We start from the raw sequence: 14385 nt of genomic DNA, 5'->3' as shown, positions 1-14385 counted from the left end.
GATGCTGTTGTTTTTAGCATTTTACTGAATACGTAACTAATATATATATATATATATATATATATATGTGTGTGTGTATAAGTAATGTGAGTAGTCATCAAAAATATAAATCATCTGAGTGACAAAATTAGCTGTGCTATAAACTCTTTAAGTTTTGGACTTTCATGCTCCTTTCGTATTAGTGGGACTAAAAAACAATGGGTTTTGTGCAATAATATGCATTAGCTAGCTTGTACTCTGTTTTTCACCGATTCTTTCTCCCTCTATATATTATATTTATATTATCAAAAAAAAAAATTATATATATAATCTTTTTTCTCATTTCGAACACTCTGCGCAGTTTGACGCCTACATTTAGGTTGACCGATGTGTAAATTTCATTTATATGTACAATATCCATTTAGAATTATACACACATTGTGCTGGACTAATTGTTTCTTTTTTTTCTTTTTTTTTCTTTTTTCTTTTTTTGATAAAAGGAAATATATTGCCAAAAGGGAAAGACAACCTCCAAAAGAGGCTCAACACAAGCCTAAACGGGAACTAAACATATCAGAAAATAAAATAACTAGACCTCCCTAGGAAAAGACTCATAGCAACTCTTCAGGTAAAAAAACAGCCTATCATTTAAAACTAACTTATCTACACAGTCAGCCAACCTATTTGAATCCCTTGAGTTCCAACATAACACCCAATTGAAATTAGCAAATAAAGAGCGGAGGAAAATGAAATCATATCCTGAGGGGTCTTCCATGCCTCTAATGTTCTCAACCACCGAAGTCAAGTCAGACAACCACTCCAACTTGTTCCAATTTCGATCAGCTGCAACTCTCGCTGCCCAAAGAACCGCTTTTAGCTCAGCTTCTATGTCAGGACCCATTCAAGATCCTTCCCTGAAATTCTAGATAAGTCCTGATCCCAAGAGAAACCCTACCGGACCGTCCTGGGGAAAATCCGACAGCATCTCCCCTAAAGGTAAAGCATGCTCAAAAATTTATCTATACAAAAACACACTCCTATATTGTACCATTTTATCCCTCCCACCTTACTACAATTAAATTTCCACAAATGACAGCATTTCGATAATAAATCATATGAAACACACACACACACATATATACAATAGAAATAATTTACTAAATAACCAAAATATACCTTTTAAATATTCACGTCCACCCGCACCACCCATTTAGTGCCATACATTTCCAAATACACTTCAAATATCATTTCACCAACATACCAATTCGTAATATAGAAAGAAAGGGAAAACAATATCACATTAACAATAATAAACAATAACAATCGTTTTAATGATGATAGTATTACTGTAACTTGTCCGAGGGCTACCATATTACCATATATGCGCGAAGGCTATCATACTCATCCGAAGGCAATCACCTGTCCAAGGGTTGTCACATAACTACACCTGCCCAAAGGCTACCACTTGCCTGAGGACTATTATACTTGCCCGATGGCTATCTTTTTTACCCGTAGGCTGTGATACTTGTCTGAAGGTACCATATAATAATAATAATAAATAAATAAATAAAGGGATCGACAATTATAAATAATAACAACAATCTCAATAACAGTGAAATAATGATTAAATAAATAGTTAAATACAATTAATAGTAATAAGAAAATAATAACATTGATTAAGAATATTAGTACGAAATTAAATCACAAATAGATAACATAATATAAATACATAAATAATATCTTAAAATCCATAGCATATAATGAAATATGCACGCTAGTAACAGAAATACATACGATACCCTCTAACATGCTACGTGATCTATGATTCCAACTGTCGCTGGCACTCTGCTACCAATACAGACTAGGATGGTTGGCCATATTGGCTGTCCGATCTTCTGGACTTGTAGGCAACATAGTTATGAGGCTAGCTATACATGGACCATATTGGTTTGCCACCTCCGTATGGTACAGTATATACAATATAATATCAAATAATATAACATATAAATCTATATATACATACATATAAAAGATACTTAATGCACCATACTATACCAGTGGTGTCCGAAAGTACCCAGCATCTCGAACACTAACCGACGAGAAGTTAAAGAAAGAAACTTGCATACGGTCGCTTCGGCGTCCCGACAGCGCCGCTGCTTATAACCGTCATCCCCTCCATAGAAAGGGGTGGCTTATGGCCACTATATCAAACTTGCCTGCCATTAGGTCCATAGAAACTCACGGGAGACATTACAACTTGCACGCTCATCACATTCCACCTGCGCGTTAATCATATCCACAACTACAAAACACCGGTACGTGTATAGGTGCATTTCAAAAACTATAAATTTGTAATATTATAAAATAATTAATTTTCATAAAATATAGTCGAATAAATATGCTTTATCAAATATATAAAATTCCATGCTTAAATAAATAATTAAATTCATAAATAAAATTTTGATCACAATAATTTAATATAGTAAATTCCTCAAACATTCAAATCAATTTATACCAAAATTATAATCAAGGCCACATACAATTTCGTATATAATTAAAGATATAGAAATACATTTTATTATATGCCATCCATAGATATCTATGCATATTCACATATCTATATGTTCATACATTTAGATATATATATATATATATATATATATATACATGTAAAACCTTTAAAAAACAATTTAACAAGCACACTGTCCACATACGTATGTATACATACATTTTGGTATGCATAAACAAAGGCTTCAACAATACATATTTAAACGGATATATATATATATATATATAATGCATGTATTTACCAACATTCCCATACACATGTATATAGAAAAGCACACATATATATACAATTTAATTTAATCTCCTTTTTTTTCACATTTAATTTAATAATTTAATAAAAAATAACAACTTCTCAAATACACATCCATAATTTACAAACAAGATATCAATGCGAAGCTAAAGATATGGAGAATACAATTCTAAACTTCGATTGGCTTGAAACAACCGGCGGTGGCCGGAAATTTCATCGGAAGCCAATGCCAACTTGCCCCTCCTTTGTACGCCATGAAGGAGCTTGAATTGAAGCAAACGAAGGTCACCATTAGCTTAAGAGGATCCAAATTAAGGGGATGGGACCAAGAACACAGTCGAAAACGGTGGGAATCCGGTGACCAGATGGGGTGCTGCCACTGGCTTCCATGGCTGTTTCCCGGCACGTCAACGGCTTCCCCGGCGATCAGAGCACACTTCAATGAAGCTCACATGATGGGCTGCCAAGTGGTGTGGTCGGTGCAGCTTGGGTGCGCCAAAACACGGCGGATTCGACTGGAGAGAGACACAGCTGCCGTCGCTTCCACCGCCCAATGTGGGCGCGTCGCCAGCTGACCGGCCACCAAATTTGGTAGCCAAGCTCACCAGTGACTAAGCTATGCCGATGGCCAGCCCGTCTGAGTAGTGGTGGTCGAAAATGATGAAAGCCAATGGACCCGAGGGAGAGAAGAAAGGAGGAAGAAGTGAAGGAAAAGAAGAAGAAGGAAGAAGGCCCGTGGGTGTGTTTTCCCCACGTGGGGAGAAGAAAAGAAAAAGAAAAGAATAGAAAAATAAATAAATAAATAAAATAATACTAAAATAATAACAATATAATATTTAATTAATACGACACGTGGTGGTTTTTCATCGTGACATGTGGTTCTCTTTAACTATGATACATGGCAACTTTCAAATGGTGACACATGGCGCAACTTTAAGGACTCCTTCAAATATTTTGCTACCTAGTAAAACTAGTTTTGGAAAACATAATCACAACTTTACAGAGCTATAATTTTCCAATCGTAGGTTCGATTTGAGCGTCCTACCAGTCCACAAACGCACATTGAAGAGCACTTTCATATAATCTATGGGCCAACATCGAAATCCATGTAAATAAAAAGTCAACTCCGAGCTTGTTGACCAGTCCAGATAGTATCCTGTTTCACTCATAACTTTCAAACCACAGCTTCGTTTTCAACGTGCTACTAGTCTATGGACTCGAGTTGATACATACTCTGCAATGGCACCTTGGTCAATGCAAAATTCTTTTTGAATAGAAAAGTCAACATTTTGACCTACTTGGTCAACCCTCGATTAATGTGAAAATTTTCTGATGTATTTCGGGATGGGGTGTTACATTCTAAGAGAGATAAGCACGAAATTCATTTTGAATCCATAAACTATAGGTTTCCTCTCCAATCCTTGACAACAAAAGCGAGACCTGCTTGACCATTGTAGAAGGCTACATCAATATTAATCTTCCACCAATCTTTTGGGGGGACTTCCAAGTCTCAACAACTTTAGAATTAGAAATGTTCGAATAATTCGCAGCTACCACAAAATCTTCAATCGTACGATTAAATAGAGAATCCTCATCATATGAAGATCTAACAACTGAAAACATCTTCTCATTTCTGCATTTCCAAGCATAGTACATCAAAGAAGACAAGAAGATGGCCAACCCTGTACTATTCAAGAAAGGAGGACAAATCTCAAGTCCAGGATTGATGCATAGGTTCACAAGATCGGCAACATTCGAAATAGTCCAACAATCAAGCTTACAATCCTATTTACTAGCAAAAGCAATTCTTCTTATGTTCTGGCACTCTTTAAAGATATGCAACGCTGATTCTTCTTCTGCTCCACACATAACATAAAACCTATCACCTTTGCCTAATTTGTTGGCCACCACCTCGCAAGTGAGAATGACATTGGCTAAAACTCTCCAAAGGAATAGCTTGAGCTGGTTATGAATTTTAATACTCTATAGTTTTTTCCACTGATCGCTTTCTTCTTTCCTGCTGGAATTCTTAACCAAAAGCTCATAACAGCTTTTAACAGAAAATTCTCCTTCCTTACTTTCCAACCAAACAAGTTTATCCGAGCAAGAGACCTCTGGCCACTCCAATCTTAAGATGGCTTCAACCGCATCATCATCAAAAAGCTGTCTAACTACATCAGCTTTCCAATTAAGATTGCTAAAGTCCCATAACTCATAAAGTAGTCTCTAATAAGGAATTGTCGTCTCTTCTTTTGCTGTGGGGCACTTATTAGGAAGGTTAAGAACCCATAGATCCTTCCACAAATCAATGGAGGTATCATCCCTTATTCGAAAACAAACCCCTTTCCTTAAAATATCTCTAGACTTCACAATCCCCTTCCACACCCAAGAAGCATCTTGTTTCGGAGTGTAACTAAAGAAAGTCTCGTTATGAAGATATTTAGCTTTCATCATTCTTGTCCCTAGGCATTCTTCTCCACTAGCTAGTTTCCAACCAAGTTTAGCAAGCATAGTCAAGTTCATATTTTTGAACCTCCTAAAATCGAGACCACCCAAATCTTTGGATTTGCATATATCTTTCTAAGTTTTTAAAGCAAAATATCCATTGGCATTAGGTTTGTTTTCCCACCAGACCAACCAGCCCATTGAGTTCTTCACCAAAATCGAGAGGAAGAGGAAAAGTGACCATAGTGTAAGTGGGGATAGCTTTGCTGGACTAATTGTTTCGAATGAGAGAATATTGTATATTTATGTGTGTGTATGTGTGAGCCATTTTTTTTTTTTTTTTTTTTTGGGTGAAAAATTGTGTGAGCCCTCTCTAGGTAAGATGAAGTTGGTAAGTATAAGGGTCATCGTGGCTTATCTTAAATTCAACAAAAGCAAAAGTTGCAATCGAAATTTGAGTGCAAAGTGAGAAACTTTTCATGCTCTTCCTAGTTCGCTTCAGCTCGTACTTCGAAACCTATAAATTACTCCACCTTTTTTTTTTTTTTTTTTTGGGGTAAGTTAATATTAGTTATAAATTATAGATTACTCCACTTGTTCATTACTATTGTCATCACTTGTTATTACACATATACACAATTAATATATAAATATACATATATATATATATACATATACATATATATTTATATATATGTATAATATAATGCTGATCATTTTTCTTGGAAAATTACTCGTGGTTTCTGGTCTGCTCATTAATTTAACTCCGCTACAAGCCCTATCAGGAAAAAAATAATAATAATTATTATAAATAAAATCCAGCGTAAAGTGTTTCGGGCATTGAGATATGTTTATCTAAGTGTGAGTTTCGTACCTTTCCATATTAATATAAATTGAAAGTTTGGCAAGACCAACTAGTGGCTGTAGTTTAGTGGTAAGAATTCCACGTTGTGGCCGTGGAGACCTGGGCTCGAATCCCAGCAGCCACAATTTTCCCGACCTTAGCTCAGTTGGTAGAGCGGAGGACTGTAGTGTGTTTTCATGGCTATCCTTAGGTCGCTGGTTCGAATCCGGCAGGTCGGAAATTTATTTATTTATTTTTTTTTAATTTTTCTCAAATTCTAAAATCTTTTTTTTTTTTCCCTAAAAACAAAAAAGGGCAGAAAAATGATAGAAAGATAATATGTCTATTTTTTTTTATCTAGAGTTCATTGGCCACAATTTTGCCAGAGTTGTGGAAATAGATATTTCATTGGCCAAAAGATCCCAACTTTGTAATCAACCCACAAAAATATACTCTCACGGGATTCAACTTTTATGGAAACAGAAAAAAAATCAATAATTCTGCTGAAAAAAGAGCCATTGGCGCTTCAATGTTTATTTTCCCACTTCAAATCATAAAAGGGTTTTGGGCCATTTGGAATATGCATTGCATGGAGTACAAAACAACATGTGAACTTTTTCAATATATATATATATAGCTTATATGGTGAAATTGATGTTTATGGTATTGGGTAAGTCCTTACCTGTGTTTTCCTTTTCTTGTTTTTTTTGGGATGAAACTTTCTTTTAAGTCATAATCAATCTTAGCACCCCAAAAAAAAATTTGATTGATTTTCAATTTGTAATTAGCATGCATACAAGTGGTTGAGTTGTTTTATCATGATCAACTAGTATAGGTATTAAAACTTATTAAATAAAACAATAAAAAATAATAAAATAAATTTTGATTTAGTTATACGTATATGCAACAATAAATGTGCATCGCTGTATTAATCATGACAACCTTGAAGGAAATTAAATATTATAGCATTTTGACTATGATTAAACAACGACCTGCATATTTAGGAATTTTTCACTTTCCATGCTACTCTCTCTCTCTCTCTCTCTCTCTCTCTCTCTCTCTCTCTCGCTCCTTATATTCTACGTCAATGGTTAAAAAAGAGGGGAAAAAAAAAAACAAATACCAAACCCAAGAAAAACTTTCTAAGCTCTACAAATGTGATGCTTAGATCTGAACCTTTTTTTTCTTACGTAGAGTGGGTTATAATCTTTAATGGTCAAATTTGGCAACCCCATGGAGGTCATAACCATTACCCAAATGCATGAAAAAACCATGATTGGCTTTTTTTCTTCTCTATTGGCTGTTTTTCCCTTTATCCTTTTAACACTAAAGAAAAATAGTAAAAAGTGGTTAGCCAATAATAGCAGGTATCTCTATCTTAAATGAACAATTTAAGCATGTGATAATAATATAAATATTTTTTTTAAAGCTTAAAAATTTGATCATATAATACAAATTTGATTGTATAGGGTTGATGCATATAAAAAATTATTAAAAATACATCTTCAAATTTAGAATTTAAATTTTAATCCAAATGAAATTTTTCACAAATTGTAATTAAAAAAACAAAAAAAAAAAAAAGAGGAGATAACATATGAACGATCGTAATTAAAATTATAAATGTCATCGCAAAATGGAAATATATATATATATATATTAAGACAAAAGTTTCGGTCCCTACCTTTACCATCAAAATGAAGTGATGCATATAAAATAAATAATATTGGATATCAAATAATGAAGGCATATTTTTCTTTTTATTATTGCTATTAAAGTGGAAAGATTCAAACAATAATGAAAATTTAACAAATAAGTGAAGGATTTTAATTAACTTATTTTAAATCTATATAACTAGAAAGGATTGAATTAACATAAAAAAAAAAAAAAATTGTTGAATTCAATTAGAAAGAAAAATTGGAAACAAAATATGTTTATCAATTTACATATAGATGAAAATAGCAAAAATGAGAGGGCATGTTTTTCAGTCATAAAATAAAAAAAATTAAAAATTAAAAAAAACGAAAAAGAATCCGCCACGTTGTCCAGGCCCTTGGCGCTTTCTCCCACAGAAACCTCGCGAGTTTATTTATTTATTCTTCCCATTTCCCAAAATCCCACCGACACTCCAGCAAGAAAAAATATATAAAAGAAATATAAAAATATTTAAAATTAAAAATATTTATTTAATGATGTCATTGGTGCTTTTAATTTTTCTTAGGCATGAAAGCTACAGCCTACGGACAGAGTCTTGACTCTTCATTATCTTTTTGCCGATTTGTGGATCGCGATCATGACACGTGGCGAGATCTTACCGGACTGATCAACCCGTATCTATAACGGTTGGTTGCTTTGCCAATTTAAAAAATCCCAAGAATAATAGAAGAAAAAATTTTATATTTATTTTTTTAAGTTGGAAATTGTAAATTGGTTTTTGTTTGCTTTCCCACCGACGGAAATGGAGGACAGCCAACTGTCATCCAAAGGGCAGAGAAAGTTTCTGTGGGTTCCACCATACAAGATAACAACCCTCTTTATAATTATGTCGGTCCCACCAGCTTACGTGTGGTACTTTTGTAAACGTGGCGTAACTCTTTTTTAAGAATCGCTCTTAAAGTAATTTATTTATTTATTTTGTTAATCACCAATCAATCATAGAAACCCATTTGAATCATTTCCAAGTCAATTCAGCTTTGATGAGATAATCCACTGCGGCACTAATTATCCTGCACTATTAACATCTGGTGCTTCTTTGATCACCACGTGGTAAAAAAAAAATACCTTTTTTTTTTTTTCAAAAAAGGAAAAAGACTGTTGCTTTCATTCACTGTAAACATTGTACTTATGATGGGTCTCACGTGTCAAGTACATCACTTGATTCAACCCACGTGTGTTATATGTGGGTCCCATTTAATAGCTGACTTGGATTGAAATTACCAAAAGGGAAAGCAGGGTTAATATTTGTATTTTTGTTGGAAAAATGAAATGAAAATGAGATTGATTTTGAAGGTTAAGACCAGGTGAAAGTGAAATTTGAGAGGTTTATTGGGTATTGTCTGGTAGTTGTTGTGATCGGACCCCTTTATGTTTGCCACGTGTACGTCGATTGAATTTGCTAACGATATAAGCTGCCGACAGAGGAAACGGGGCATCCAATGCAGCAGAAAAAGGAGTATGATTTTATATGTATATATCTCTCTCTCCCTTTTTCTTTTTTTCCTTTTTTTTCTTTTTATTTTTTATTTTTTTTTTGGGACTCAATGCCTCTTGCAAAATGGTATGATTCTTGTTGTTGTAGACCATAATACAGCATCAGGTGGTATGCGGACCCCATAAAACAATTACATGATTTCCTAATACAAAAGTGCTACGGAAGTATGTATTTTATTGAGGTTATAGGTCTTTAAGTCAATATTATAATATTTTAATACCTTTTAGACAATATGTATGGCAATGGTTATTGGTGACATTGTATAAAACCTTTTAGGGTTCAAGTTGGTGCTAAAATTTTTCTTCTCTAATTTGTCAAGAAAAAAGAAATATAAAGGTCTATTCTATATCGTTATGCAAAATAATTTTTCATTTTACAAAATTGAAAAATAATTAAAAATGTTTTCATTAACTTTTTTTGATATATAATATTTGGAAAAAAATTTAAAACGTTCTCTAAAATATAGATAAAGTTAAAAAAATGTCTAAATGATGTTTTACATAAATATGAAAAATTTTGAAAATAAATAAATAAATAAATATATATATATATAAGGATAAAGATAATATTTATTATTTAAAATAAAGTTTATATAAATATATACCACATTTAACATATTTTAGGCATCAATGTGGATAATATTTATAACTCCCAATAACAAATAATTTTCCTATAAATATATGTCATATTTTAATATTTTCCAAACATTCTTTCATCATTTTTATTTTACAAAATTAATTCATAAAAAATTGTTTCAGCAAACGTTATTGAACGGGCTATATTTCTTTTTTCCTTTTTAGCTTTCTTTTTTCTTTTTTTTTTTTTTTTTGGTGTTTGCTAATCAAGCCTAATTAACATGTACAAATGTATTTTTCTTTTATTTTTCCTTATAGATATGGTAAATTTAACCTGGCAATGTATAATTTTGTTTTTCTAAAAACTATTTATCAATTGTGATAGGAGGCATGCTAGAGTGATAAGTTATTTTACAAATCTACTATGATATTGAAAAACTAGTTTACATTAAAAATATATATATGATATTGAAAAACTAGTTTACATTTAAAAAAAAAAATCACAATTCACATTTATTTGGATTTGTAAAAAAGTGTGAAGTTTTTAAATTTGAGAATTGTATACTTGTTTAATTAAATTTATAAATAAGGGAAAAAATCTGTTTTGCCTAAACCAAAAGGTTAATATTTAGTGGGTAGTTTCGTAATTTAGTGAATACAAAAAAGTGGATATGTAAAGAAGGTATAAAATAAAGGAGGGTATTACTATACTTTTCCGTAATTAAATTAAAAAAATTATTAATTAAGCCTTTTAGCTTATTTAATTTATGTTGAGTGGGTCGATTAGTCCATTTATAGGTAGTTGAAATGATTATATAAATATAATCTTAATCATTAAGTATAACGTAGCAATAACAATTTGTACAAAATTAATTAACTTGTCTGAAATCAAAATACTTGCATATGCAGCAGAATGTTGTTAAGCCAAAATGATGATCAATATTATATATATATATAGAGATATATATATATATATATATTAAAGTCATACATATTGATGATTAAAATCTTAACGACTTAAACAACGCCATCATTCAAAAATAAAACAAACAAATACATATCTAGTTCTTCTTCTGTGTGCTCATGCTTTTTTCTTAGGAAAGAAGGCTTTGCAGTGGGACAAAAATTGGAGAAGTAGGTTTTGAGTCTTGGAAAAGAAAAGCCATTCCACTACGATCCCATCAATATTTACTCATAACTTCTTGGAAAACAATTATTGATTCGTTCTGCCTTTTTTTTTTTTTTCACTTTTTACTTTTTCTTTTTATTCAAACAAAAGTGATGCATGTTGCAATATTATACAAAAATTGTCATCTTCAAAAGAAGCAGCTTCAATGTTAATAATCTCTACCCATGTGTATCACTGAAATTTGTACATACGTGGCATAAAAGCCTCATATGGAATAGCACACTTTATTAATATTTTCATACAAATAAACGGTTTTTAAAAATGTTTATCATTTATGCATTTTAAATTCTAAAAACATGTTAAATATTATAACATTATAACCAAGTGCAACTTAAAATACCCGGTAACATCGTTCCTTTCTCTTGAACTTGTAAAGACAATAACTATTTTATCATACAATAACTTTGAATTTGAATATCTTTCTACTTATAAAATTGTGCAAAACAAAAATTTCCTCACAATTCAATGCTTAAGTCATTGGTTTAAACTTTTAATGAAAACATCATTTGATTATAAGAATCGGTAATGATTTATTTAATTTCCCCATTTACCAAAATGTGGTTTAATTTCACGTTGGATATTATTAGTAGCACACAGCAACTTTATCAATCAATTATATGAACTAGATCAAATCCTAAAACAACAATACTACCAAAAAAAGAAAAAGAAAAATAAAAATCCTAAAATTGACTCCTATAAGATGAAATTTCACTTTCAATAGGGTTTGAATATTTCATCTATACATAGAGAGGGGTCCAAAAATGGGAGCCAAGTTAAACAGCCAATTGTGACATTCCAAATGGGTTCCCCTTTTGGTTTTGTGATATGATGGCCCACCACATATCAACAATAACATTACAATAATGTAGTGGGCAGGTGTACATTAAGGACAAGCAGTGTTTGGTGTAATTCAACCCCCCAAAAAATAAAAAATAAAAAATAAAAATAAAAACAATATTTGATGTACCTTACAATATGTCTTTAGAATGTCAGTTTTTGTGAGCGGTGGACCTACACAGTCTCTCTATATACGATCTCATGTCCTTTATACTATCATTTTTACAATATCTAACGCCTCTTTAAAGCCAAAACTCACATATGGTCTTTATCAAATTAGGACCCCCCCTGTTCTCCAACCGCTTAAATATATATACTTTAATTCACTTTAATATTTATATATAAATTTGCAATAATATTCCATGGCAGACCATGCACTTATAGTTTGCACACACACACACACACACACACACATAAATATATATATATATATATATATAATTTTATATTTTACAGTTAAGCTATCTAAACTTTTAGCTGTTTTCCATTTAATTTAATTCAAACAGATTTTATTTATGATTTTAAATCAATTGATTATTAACTGTAAAGATATAAAACTAATTATGTTCAAAGTACTTGGTCTACTGTTTGCCTTAAAATGTATGCCAATAAAATGCTCCTGTGTCGGCAGCAACAAACAATCAATATATATTGGGGAAAATATAATGGCATAAAAATCTTTAAATCTTGGTCATATATATATATATATATATGATCAACAAATACTGCTCCTTTTTTATGTGGTTCATCAAGATCTTGAAAACGTTGGGCAATTTAATGTTTTTTGTAAGCTTTAATCATTGACAAGAAAAAAGAGATTGGAAATTTCTGCAGTACAAGTGTGTCTATATATATTTATAAATATTTATTCATTTATTTATTTTTTATTAAATTTAAATAGGGAGATCATTTGACATGGATATAAATATATGGACAGATACCTTGAGAGGAAGCATCTAGACATGACCCACTTGCCCCACAACATTGTTTTAAGGCAGTCCCAATCACTGAAGAAAAAACTATGCTCATGTGATGCTTTGAAATGTATATATTCTCTCTCTCTCTCTCTCTCTCTCTCTCTCTCTCTCTCTCTCTCTCTCTCTCTCTCTCTCTCTATATCTATTTGTTGCTCCAATTATATATATGATTTTAAATATTAATTATTAATTTATCTATTTATTTCTTTTTAACAAAAAAGAGTATGCGATGTGACAATTGACCGTGTCTCTCTAATCTTATTAGCTAACTCGGATCTAAAATTTGAGCATAAAGTTGATTTACTTTGATATTAAAATGTTTGTATTTGTTAATTAACAAGATAAACCGAGTTGTTAATTTCAGGCTCTATCAGAAAAGTCCATGTCATCCATAAAACTAGTTCTTACCAAATTATTTTTATCACACTATATATATATATATATATATAACAATTAATAGAAGTGATAAATTACATGTTTTTTAAGATAACTTACATGGTCTAAATAAAGAATTACATGTTAGTTAGTGAGATTTATAAATAGTTTTTCTCTAATTGGTTCCATGGTCTAAATAAAGTATTTAATTGTCAGACTATAGTATTATAGGTATCAAGGGTTGTTGAATAACGTTTTGCATATAATGGAATAAATATTCAAATTGATTTGTTTTAATCACAAATCAATATAAGTTAATCGATCATTGTCACAGCTTAAGTACACGCCATAAGAATCAGTTGTATTTGACATTCTAACTTCATCAATTTAAATTATCAAAAAATAAAAATAAAACTCATCAAATTTGTTAATATAAATAATTAAATTGGAGTTTTCTTTCTAGACAAAATAAGTAATTGAAGGATATTGATAAAATAATAATAAAAAGTATGCGTATACTTTATTAAATAAAGATGCTTTGTGACAATAATAATGGTAGTTGTTGTATCTCATTGATTTTAATTAGATTTAAAATCAAATAATAATTTTATTGAAAAAAAAGTTCAAAATAGTAATTAGTAATTCATCAAATAGATTAACTTTGTTATATATAAGCACTATTTAGTTAAATTATAAATTTGTTAAATGAAGTTGATTTAATTGATAAATTATTTATATTTACTGTTGAAAAATTATGAATTGAAATAAAAAAAAAATTATTCAAAATGAGAAAAAAATAAATCATAAATCTCTTATTTAGGGAAAAGAGTATATACATGTATGTATATTTTTGAAAAGGTCAGCACATTTATTGGAATATGAACAACATCACAACTTGTCATTGCTAACGACCATGAGACGATGATGATGAAAAATGAAAGATATTAATTTATATTAAGAGATGATTTTTATATTTCCTTTCTAAAGTTTGGTGTTGGGATTTTGATGATTTAGAAGTTGAGGGACTTGAGAGAGAGAGAGAGAGAGAGATTACTGACAAATGAAATCTCATGGGAATAAATAATTATAATTATAATTATATATATACCCAATAAAATGATTTTATTTGAATGATTGA

The 14385-nt window shown here is 30.9% G+C and overlaps 2 non-coding genes across 2 annotated transcripts; both read left to right on the top strand.

The window, feature by feature from the left end:
* Positions 1-6159: 6159 nt before the first annotated feature.
* TRNAH-GUG (transfer RNA histidin (anticodon GUG)) lies at positions 6160-6231 on the top strand. Its single transcript has one exon. It is a non-coding gene; the product is annotated as a tRNA-His (tRNA).
* Positions 6232-6237: 6 nt separating this feature from the next.
* TRNAY-GUA (transfer RNA tyrosine (anticodon GUA)) lies at positions 6238-6325 on the top strand. The gene is given in 2 exon segments: positions 6238-6274; positions 6290-6325. It is a non-coding gene; the product is annotated as a tRNA-Tyr (tRNA).
* The last annotated feature ends 8060 nt before the right edge of the window (positions 6326-14385 follow it).

The sequence above is a fragment of the Ziziphus jujuba genome, chromosome 5, assembly GCF_031755915.1.
Source record: "Ziziphus jujuba cultivar Dongzao chromosome 5, ASM3175591v1".
Taxonomy (NCBI): domain Eukaryota; kingdom Viridiplantae; phylum Streptophyta; class Magnoliopsida; order Rosales; family Rhamnaceae; genus Ziziphus; species Ziziphus jujuba.
This window is presented reverse-complemented; position numbering and strand designations above follow the sequence as displayed.